Below are 11,796 nucleotides of genomic sequence, written 5' to 3'. Positions count from 1 at the left end.
ATCTAATAAATGGTTGTCTTGTGCTTCAGTTTCATCTTATATCCCAAATGTCTCCAGATGTGTAAAGTTTGAGGATTTACTAAAAATCATATCAATACTTATATTATCTCTTCATGTATAACTGAGGGAGCTAGGACATCAGGTACTTTCTTACATTTTTTCCAATTATTTATTAGAATCCTCATTATGTCTCACACTTGTTCAGGTGTTGTGGTCCAAAACCCACTTAAGAGTGTAGCATCAATTTTTGCTGGTGCCTTCTAAGAAAACTGTACTTTTTTCCTTCGGTTCCCTAAAACTGAAAAACTCACTTATCATTTATCAGTAAATAAACAATTTCATGCCAGAACTGTGTCATAATTTTTCACTTTAGTGAATGGCAATATCCAAAGTCTCTTAAATAGAGTTCCTTCTACTTTTATCTTTACCTCTTCTCTCTCCATAAAGGATTGTAATCATGCTTTGTGCAGATAAAAGAACAGAACCATGCCATTTACTTAGTGATTTTTATCTGCCTATCCTTTTGGACTAAAAAATACTCTTAAATATAAACTTGAGAGAAACAAGCATAAGGATATTTGTCACCCAGATTTGGATACCAAATTTTGACTTTGGCTAAAGATACTTTCCAACATTTGGTGATGTCTGATTGGCCTCACTGTTTCTTATCTTTCATCAGATATCTTCTAAAGAAATAATTACTGTATTATAAACAAAACATTTTCTACGTATTCATAATTAATCTTGATTGTGTTTCTCCAGCTACATATTTTCTTAAAATAATATTCATTTTACTGTGGATTAGTTCATGATGAAAAAATAATTATTCTTGTCTAAGATGTTTTAAAAAGATATGTTATGACATCCCATTGTTAATGTGTTAAATTCTTTAAAAATCAGCTGTCTCTAGTCTCAAAGTTTAACAAAGATGGCAAATATTCTTGGGCAAACTTCTAAAATACTTAACTATCAGAGGAGTACAATTTGTTATTTTTTAATGTAATATACAGTTAAAGACATTCCCCGCAGGCATTGCTGTTCTATTTTGTAGGGTTTAATCAAAAGAAATATACATTAATCTTCAGATATTCAAATTTTGCCTAAATACTCATACATATACTCATGTTAATTTATAATAGATTGTCTGTACTTCCTTCATCTTAGATGTTCTAAGCATTTTCTCAACATCAAATATTTCTCAATACAGTATTATTCAATAGAAGGCACAGGAACTTTGGATTCAAAATGACTGACCTGTTATTATTGCCTCTCAACTCATAAGTTTTGTAATTTTTGAAAATTAAGCTTATCTCCCTTAGTTTAGACATCTGGAAATAGGAATTATGCTTATGATCATAAATATAATAGTTTTTTTAGTAGTTTTATAGACCTAGCAAACCAAATATTGGCATAAGCAACTTAAGAATGACTCAAAAATCAGACATCGCTGAAGGGAGTAAGAACAGGAATAGAAGATATATTAGACATGATGTGGTGGCTGAGAAGACCATGCTTGTGAGCACATTTGAAAAAGCTCCTGTGAATCCGCAGAACAATTAATTTTTTAGTGTGTTTGAATACAGGCTGGAAGTCCCATAGTATTAAGGAGACACAGAGAAAAAGAAATGCTAATTTCATAAATGGTATTGTTGTAAATGCATCCAGATTGGTGAAAGTAGTTTGACTTCCAGGTTACTTTGGCTAAGAAACGCATATCAACACAGATAGCAATTGCTGTGATGTAGAGATTGTTTGTATTATCAACATCCAGCTCTCATCTTTTTAGGCACTCAGCTAAACTACATTTCACGAATCTTCTTGCTTCAAGCTGGAAACATGGCTATGTTCTGGACAAGGGTGGAAACGTCCAACCTTGGTCATATGATATACTCTATGTCATTATCTTCTTAGTATGTCTAGGTCTTTGAGAGCCTGGAAATCAGCAGAGACACAAAGTACACAAAATCTCTATTTTCCTGCTTATAACCCAAGGAAACCACTCAACAAGAACCATCCTAACTTGTATAAAAAATAAACCTTTATTATGTTAAGCCACTGAAATTTGAATCACTTGTTTCCACATCTATGTTCATTCTGGCTATTATAGAAGAATTGTGAAACAAAGTAGATTAAAATTCTCAGAAAGAACAAAAAGACAAAGAGATGGAAAATATGAGAAAAAAAAAAAAACAATTGGAGAAGCAAAACAAGAGATCTAAAATCTAACTAATAGGAGTTCCTAGATAAGGAAAGAGAAGAATAGAGAAGGAATCACCAAAATAATAAGAATGATGATTATGATAATAATAGTAACAATAATAGTGATAATAATAAAAATGGCCCGCTATAAGCCAAATCCATATATGAAAAAGATCCTTCTCAAGTCATGTTATCATAACATTTCATAACACTGAAAATAAAGAACCAAAAGCACTCAGAGATAATAAACGTTTCTCTTGGAGAAGAACTAGTCTCAGAAGAAAAAAAAATTACTTGGCATGCAACTTTTCTCAAATTTTTACCAAAGTAAAAAGGAAAGAAATCTTCAAAGAAAAAGATAGGAGATTCAGCAATCAGAGGCTATTGCTTGGGATACCTATGAAGGAAGAATCCAGGATGTAGCCAGTACCAGACCTGGAGATAACTCATCCATTTCAGGCAGGACAATGAGTGGCTAAAGCAGGAAGACCTTTGCGAAAAACTGTGGGCCACATATCTTATCTGATATGCTTAAGTGTTTTGAAAAAAAAAATTAATGGACATTGGAGCATTTGTGAAATTAGTAATTTGTACAAAGAAAATTAGAAAAATAAAAAAGTCAGAGTTATTAAGTCTTGGGGAAAAGGTACACAAAAGAAATGATCGTAATACACTCTTTGAGCAGAAAATGTTATTGACATAGTCATAATAGTATAAATATTGATTATCAGTTTACCAAATTAAGGCATAACTTATGTTGTGAGGAACAAAGTACATATGTGGGGTAAAATGTGTGTTGTGTGTACATGTGTGTAGAGGACATTATAGTCAGCCAAAACCATCAATTACCATACATAATAAAAAGTCAATGACCACGTCTAAAATCTAAATTAAGATGTAAACATGTAAGCAAATAACTTGGAAAAATGGAAGCGAGTACCTGAAGATATATCCAGAGAATTAAAAACAGTTGTGCCCAGGGAACAACTGTACAGACTAGGCAAGAGTGAGACAAAAGACAGCTACTTTTCATATTAACACTCTTTATTTTATGTTCATGAATATCTTTGCCAAATTTTTAAATGAATAAACTATATCCAGTTATATATGACATGAAAGACTAGATTTATATTTATTTCCTGTTTAATTTTAGTTATGGGATAAATATGCTCTCAGTATATACATGTAACCCCAATTTAATGTGTCTATCTACTGGTTTAAAGGATAGAACCATAAGGAATATATATTTTGTAAGTGGGAATACAACTCCTTATTTTTTTACTCTGTCGGTAAAGATCATATCCAGACACATTTAGTCATGATTAGTCCTCAGACAGTTTTTCACTTAGGAAGGTGTTAGTTTTCTGAAATGTTCCAGGTGACTGGTTATTAAACAAACCCTTTCACCCCATTAAAGCTTAGTAGACTATGGTTGGCTTTTTGCTCTGTGGTAAGTGATAAGTCTTCATCAGAGGTGTAAAAAAAGATGAGCTGCAGCATCCAGATTCAATCTAGAGTTGGCCAGGTGAGTAATATTTAATCAATAGATTCATTGGCTAAACCAAAATAAATGAGCTATTTTTTTTTTTTTTTTTTTTTTTTTTTTTTTTTTTTTTTTTTTTGTGAGGAGATCAGCCCTGAGCTAACATCCGCCAATCCTCCTCTTTTTTTGCTGAGGAAGACGGCCCTGGGCTAACATCTGTGCCCATCTTCCTCCACTTTATATGGGACGCCGCCACAGCATGGCTCACCAAGCAGTGCGTCGGTGCGCGCCCGGGATCCGAACCAGCGAACCCCGGGCCGCCGCAGCGGAGCGCGCGCACTTAACCGCTTGCGCCACCGGGCCGGCCCCATGAGCTATTTATTTTAATTACCAAAGATTTATTTATATTTTCTCTCTCTCATCAACACTTAGACTTTTCATTAAAAATTAATAAAATGGAGGGGCTGGCCCCGTGGCTTAGTGGTTAAGTGCGCATACTGCGCTACTGGCGGCCCTGTTCCAATCCCGGCACGCACTGACGCACCGCTTGTCCAGCCATGCTGAGGGGCGTCCCACATACAGCAACTACAAGGATGTGCAACTACGACATACAACTATCTACTGGGGCCTTGGGGAGAAAAAGGGGAAAAAAAAAAGGAGGAGGATTGGCAATAGAGGTTAGCTCAGGGCCAGTCTACCTCACACACAAAAAAAACAACAAAATTAATAAAATGGAGAAAAGTACAAAAAATTTATCCAGTATTCTATTCCCCCCCAAAATAGCCACTGTTAAAATTTTGGCATTTCTCCTTCCATTCATTGTTTAAACTTTAACTGTAGGATTATACTGTGTACATCATTTTTATCGTTTTTTTCACTTAATATTATACCATAAGAAATTGTCTTTATGATAACTTTTTTGTAAGGGTCATTTTAGTGATTACAAAGTATTTCATCATATCAGTAATACTGTAATATATTTAACAATTTCATTTGATGTTGTACATTTATTTTTGGATACCACATTAACGCTGTGTTGAATGTGTTTGTATATTAACATACCTTGGAATACTTCATAGGACAAAATTATAAGCAATGGAACGAGCTCATTTTCAAAATGATAATTGATACACACTTCCCCAAATCCATATATCTAATTAATAATATCAAGATCTTTTCATGAGCGTGCTTTGATGATGGCAACTGGAAGCACATGGGATCCCTCATCAATGGATATTACTTTTCCATATGTTGTGAGTTCAACAGTGTCCCCAAAAAAGACCCTAATCCCTAGCAGTATCTCAAAATGCGGTATTTTCTGGAAATAGGGTTGCTGAAGATATAAAAAGTTAAGTTGAGGTTGTACTGGAGGAGGGTGGGTGCTTCACCCAAAATGACTGGTGTCCTTATAAGCAGAGAGGTAGAGAAACAAACGCAAGAGGGGAGAATGTGATGTAACGATGGAGATATTGATTGAAATTCTGTAGCTACAAGCCAAGGAATGCCAAGGATTGCAGGCAAACTATCAAAAACTATGAAGAGGCAAGGAAGGATTCTCTTATATTTGTTTCAGAGAGAGCATGGCCCTGTTGACATCTTAATTTTGGACCTCTAGCCTCCAGAACTGTGAGACAATAAGTTTCTGTTGTTTTAAGACATGTAGTTTGTGGTAGTTTATTATGGTTGCCCTAGGAAGCTAATACGCCATACAAACCACACACTTGCACACACGTACTCCTGTACGTAAGTACGCATACACACACACACAATTCCTACCCGACCTTCTCCAAGAGTTTACCTCCCCTCTATTCATTTTTCCTTCCTTGGATACTTTTCTGTCTGTATTACTAATTCAAATAAATCCTTCCTATTTCAGTCTTTGAGCTGACCTGGCCCCCTAAGGCACTGCTCATATAGAAGCTCAACTTGCTTCAAAATCTCCGGTTTTGCTTTTTGTTTTTTTCTGACGTTTATTTCTAGGGCATTAAGCTCTCTTTATATTTTCTAATTCTCTGAAAAAGATCCCAATACCTTTCTGTTATTGATCTCTTTATTGAATCTCTTCATATTTAATCATCTCTCACTTTTGGATATCTTTTTTCATTTCCTAAAAGTCTATTCTAACTTTATTTAAACGTTTATTAAATCAACATTCTAAAATAACTCATATTTACATTTTGATTATTTCAGCCTCCTTCTAACAAAAAAGAAAAATATAAACATAAAGTTAAAAAGGATATGGGAGGTTCTAGTATGTTTATTATGAAAAGGACTCTTTTTTTACATATTAAGAGAAAATCCTCTTACAGCGTCCTAGGAGTCAGTACTGAGCTTACTCGATGAATTATATTTTGGATTAACTTGTTATTTACATTTGAAGTCTTCATTTTTTATACCTGAGATGTTTAAAAATGAATGTTAATAAACTGCCACATTATTCATTTCAGTTGATTTATAGCAATGTTTAGAGAACTGAGAAAGTTGATTAAAATAACTTGCTGTTGTATTTGGCATTCAGACCTATAAATTTTGTAGTAGTTTAATAATCCTTTTTGCTGAAATTTAAACTAAGCATTTCGTTTGCTCTCATTCAGAGGTGGTTCAAGGCAGAAGGAAAGGCATCCCCTCTATAAATTTTATCAAACTTCAAGGCCTCACTAAGTAAAAATAGTAGTGTTCCAGAAAAATGCTTCAAGACAAGACTTCTAGTCTCTTTTCTAACAACATTACCATTTCTACGTTTCTTGGATACAGAAATTCTAAGGTCTCCACTGCTGTTATTCATAATTTTTCTGAAGGTAGGGCATTCATTTGGAAATATCCAGAAAAAGATGTGATATATTCACTTTAAAAAGCTACTTTTTTTCTGTGAACAACTAACTTAGACCTTCACTTACTTAGGAAGTAAAGATATAGACCTCTCCTTCTCCAAGGAGATTCCAGAATAATGATAAAGCTTCTCTCTCTCAGGAGGGGAAGATATAGCCAGAAGGTTTCCTAATTTCAGGGTCACTATCCTATAGTGCATCTCACTTCTGTGCAGGTACAATCTGTCCCATACCATGTTATGCTATCGAGATTGGGGCTTGGGGAACTCATGCAAGCTGTTGTTATAGCTACTGATTTTGCAAAGAGTAATTGAATGTCTTTGTCTCTGACTCAGAGGCAGGCACTCTTTATATGTGTGTGCGTATATATGCACACACACATACACACACACCCATACATACACACACCACATACACATATAATATATATTTATATATCCGGTATAGATATACACATACATGGCAGCATATAAAAAATAACATCTAGAAATGCGTACTCAATATATCAATATTTTCAAAATTAAGAGGCAAAGCAAGAAATTATTCTTAACTCTTTATAAATGTTCACATATATATGTATATTATACATATATGATCTCTCTCTCTCCCCATATATAATATATATAACATATCTATATATATAATATACATATATTCACACACAGCCATATGCTTATTTGAGAAGCAAATTTCTCAGCCTTATTTTTTTATGTCAACTTCTGCTCTTTAACATGTTCGCTTCCTCAGAAGCCTAAGTACCAATTCTCAGCTACTTAAATATTGTCTAATGTTACAGGGAAAACAAGCAAAAGTGTTACATAAGAGGCACAGTCAAGCTTCCTCTATGGATGGGCACGGATTGTGGAGCCTCATTTGCATTTTTTAAAATCACATTTGCACATTTTCCTGGGGCACGAATCTGTGGTGATATGTTGGTATCACACTTCTTAAAGCATGATTACAGAAATAGTTCTATGAATAATTGAGGTAACTGAGCTGGCCCAAACTATAAGAATATAATTTAATGTATTCATAAGTAGTATACCTGCACTTATAAATTTCTAGTGTTGTGGAATTTTTTTATGTTAAAATTATAAGATAACTGTAACATTAAAGATTGTGCCTACCATCACCAATCTACTAGGTTTGTTCATTATTGATGACTTTTAGGGTAGGGTTATCTTTAATAGTCTTGATTGATGGTGTTGATTTATATACCATATAATTATATTTTTTAAATAAGCCATAGTAAATTATATTTTAACTAATCTACTTCTTACTGGAGAGGTAAATTTCAGGTTCTACATCTACTGCATGAATTTAGATATATTATTTAATTTTGCAATGTTCTTTTCATTTGTCTTTGAAATGAGAATGCATGTTAGCAGCATAGTAGAATTGCTTTTAAGAGGAAGGTTGTGGAGAGAGACTGGGCTGGAATCCATGTTCTGCCATATACCACCTGTATGACTGGCGATAATTATTATCCTTGTGCCTTATTTTCTTCATCTGAAAAAAGATGACCTACCTCTTAGGGATTTTATGAGTATTATGTGAGTTAATTCATGTTAAACATTTAAAATAGTGCCTGTTCTCTAATAAACACCTAGTAAACACAAGCAATTGATTAGCCAGCATGTTTCAAAGACAATAATGCTACCCAGTATTCTTCAGAGAGTAGAAACAGGTGCTCTCATATACGATTTACAGGAATCAAATTTTAAAATGTGTGTAACCTTTCAGTGAGCAGTCCTACTTCTAGTTTATCTCGTAGAACTATTCACACAAGTACGCATAGATACATGCCTAAAGTCGTATTACTGATAATATTGAAATATTGAAAAACAACTAAATTTCCACAATAGAAAATCATTTTAAAATGTTGACAATCCTATGGTTAAATAACTTGCAGTTGATGCAAAAAAGACAAAGAGAAAGTCTACATATATTGTGAATGAGGAAAAATACAGAACAGTATGATCCCATTCAGTAAATATGTGTGTGTTTAAATGTAAAAACTGGAGGAAATCATACAAAAGTGTGGTGAAAAAAGGTATTTCAAAACACTATTTAATGTTAACAACAATAACAAAACCCTTACATACGTAGAGTCTGTATAGAAAAGTGTCTATTAGAGAAGCATGTCATATTCCAAAGAGTTAACAGTAGGTATCTCTGGTCAGTGAGACGCAAGAAGCTGTTTTCTATCCTATATATGCCAGTATTGTTTGAACTTTTCTATTACTTTCGTAATAAGAATAAAATTTGATGTTAAAAAAAGTCTACAGAAAAAGGATGATTAATATGAAAACAACAGTTTTGGGTCTTAACATAATCACTACACTATTCTAATGAAAAAAATTATGTTCATTTTTATATCCTACCTTTGCCAATATCATCAATTACATTGAATTTAACCTATCCACTGATTCCAAAATTACCTTCACTCTACCCACAATTGTGGCTCTGTGTATGCTGCTACACTTGCCTGCACTTTTCATCTTTGTCTATTTCACATCTCTCCAATATTTTCACCACACATTCTTTTACTTTTGTTGAGATATAATTGACGTATAATACTGTGTAAGTTTAAGGTGTACAATGTGTTGGCTTGATACATTTACCTATTGCAATATAATTACTATAATAGCATTAGCTAACACTTTTATCATGTCATAAGTCATTTTTTGTGTGTGTTGAGAAAAGTTAAGATTTAGTCTCTTAGCAACTTTAAAGTTTATAATACAGTTGTTGACTATAATCACTATGTTGTGCATTAGATATCCAGAACTTATTTATCTCCTAGTTGTAAGTTTGTACCCTTAAACGATATCTTCTGAATTCCCCCATTTGCCAACCCCTGGTAACCACCATTCTACTCTTTTGTTTCTAAGAGTTCAGTTTTCTTTAGATTGCATATGTAAGTGATATTATACAGTATTTTCTTTCTCTGTCTGACTTATCTCACTTGGCATAATACCTTCAAGGTCCATTCATGTTGTCGCAAATGGCAGGATTTCCTTTTTTCTCATGGTTGAATAACATTCAATTGTATTTATATACCACATATTCTTTATCCATTCATCTGTTGATGAACACTTAAGTTGTTTCCATATCCTGGTTACTGTGAATAATGCTGCAATGAACATGGGTGTGTAGATATCCCTTCGAGATTGATTTCAATTCCTTTGGATGTATACCCAAGAGCGGGATTGCTGGATGATATGATAGTTCAATTTTTAATTTTTTGAGGAACCACCATACTGTTTTCCATAATGTCTGTACCAATTTACATTTCCACCAACAGTGTATAAGTGTTCCCTTTGCCCCACTTCCTCTCCAACATTTATTTATTTATTTTTTTTTGATAAAAGCCATCCTAACAGCTGTGAGGTGACATCTCATTGTGGTTTTCATTTGCATTTTCCTGATGATTAATGACACTGAGCATCTTATCATATACCTGTTGGCCATTTAGATGCCTTCTTTGGAAAAATGTCGTTTCAGCTCCTTTGCCCATCCTTTTTTAAATTGGGTTATTTCCTTTTTTGCTATTGAGTTGTGTAAGTTCTTTATATATTTTGGATATTAGTCCCTTATCAGACATGTGGTTTGTGAATATTTTCTCCAATTCTGTAGGTTGTTTTTTCAATTTATTTCCTTTGCTGTGCAGAAGCTCTTTAGTTTAATGTAGTCCTGCTTGTTTATTTTACTGTTTGTTGCTTGTGCTTTTGCTTTTCTTTTTTTTTTTTTCCCTGAGGAAAATTCACCCTGAGCTAACACACGCTGCCAACCTTCCTCTTTTTGTTTGTGAGCCACCACCACAGCATGGCCACTGAGAGACGCGTGGTGTAGGTCCACGCCTAGGAACCAAACCCCGGGACGCTGAAGCACAGCATGCCAAGTAGGCCACCAGGGTGGCCCTGTTGCTTGTGCTTTTGGTGACTTATCCAAGAAATCATTGCTTAGATCAATGTCAAGGATCTTTTTCTCTATGGTTTCTTCTAGGAGTTTTATGGTTTCAGGTCTTACTTTTAAATCTTTGCTCCATTTTAAGTTAATTTTTGTGAGTGGTGTACGGTAGGTGTTCAGTTTTATTCTTTTGCATGTGGATACCCAGTTTTCTTAGCACCGTTTATTGAAGAGACTGTCTTTTCCCCATTATGTGTTCCTGGCACCCTTGTCAAAAATTATTTGACTAATATATGTGGGGGTTTATATCTGGGATCTCTATTCCACTGATCTATGTGCCTGTTTTATGCCAGTACCATATTATTTTGATCACTGTAGCTTTGTAATACAGCCTGAAATCAGGTATTGTGACGCCTCCAGCTTTGTTCTTCTTTCTCAGAATTGCTTTGGCTATTGGGGGTCTTTAGTGATGCCAAAGAAATTTTAGGATATTTTTTTCTATTTCTGTGAAAAATGTCATTGAAATTTTGATTGGGATTGCATTGAATCTGTAGATCACTCTGGGTAGTATGGACATTTTTGCAATATTAATTCTTCCAATCTAGAAATATGGGATATCTTCCCATTTATTTGTGTGTTTTTCAATCTCTTTCTCAATGTCTTACAGTTTTCAGCATACAGGTCTTTCACTTCCTTGGTTAAATTTATTTCTAATATTTTACTGTTTTCAATGCTATTGTAAATGGGATTGTTTTATTAATTTCTTTTTTGAATAATTTGTTGTTAGTATGTAGAAATGCAACTAATTTCTGTATGCTGATTTTGTATCCTGCAACTTTTCATTCAATTTAATTCATTTATTAGTTCTAACAGTTTTTTAGTGAAGTCTTTAGGGTTCTCTAAATATAAGAACATGTCATCTGCAAAAAGAGATAATTTTATTTGTTCCTTTCCAATACGGATGCCTTTCTTTTTTCTTTTTCTCGCCTAATTGCTCTGGCTAGGACTTCCACTCTATATTAAACAGAAATGGTGAGAGCGGACATCTCTATATTGTTCCTGATCTTAGAGGAAAGGATTTTAACTTTTCATCATTCAATATGATAGCTGTGGGCTTGTTGTATATGGCCTTTGTTATGCTAAGGGACATTTCTTCTATACCCAATTTGTTGAATGTTTTTATCGTGAAAGGATGTTGTATTTTGTTGAATGCTTTTTTCTTCATCTATTGAAATGATCATATGCTTTTTATCTTCCATTCTATTAATGTGGTATATTACATTTGTTGATTTGCATATGCTGAATCATCCTTGCATCTCAGGGATATATGCCAATTGATGGTGGTGAATAATCCTTTTAATATGCTGTTGAATT

Source organism: Diceros bicornis, chromosome 7 (assembly GCF_020826845.1).
Source record: "Diceros bicornis minor isolate mBicDic1 chromosome 7, mDicBic1.mat.cur, whole genome shotgun sequence".
NCBI lineage: Eukaryota > Metazoa > Chordata > Mammalia > Perissodactyla > Rhinocerotidae > Diceros > Diceros bicornis.
The sequence above is the reverse complement of the archived record's forward strand: the minus strand, read 5'-3'. Positions refer to the sequence as shown.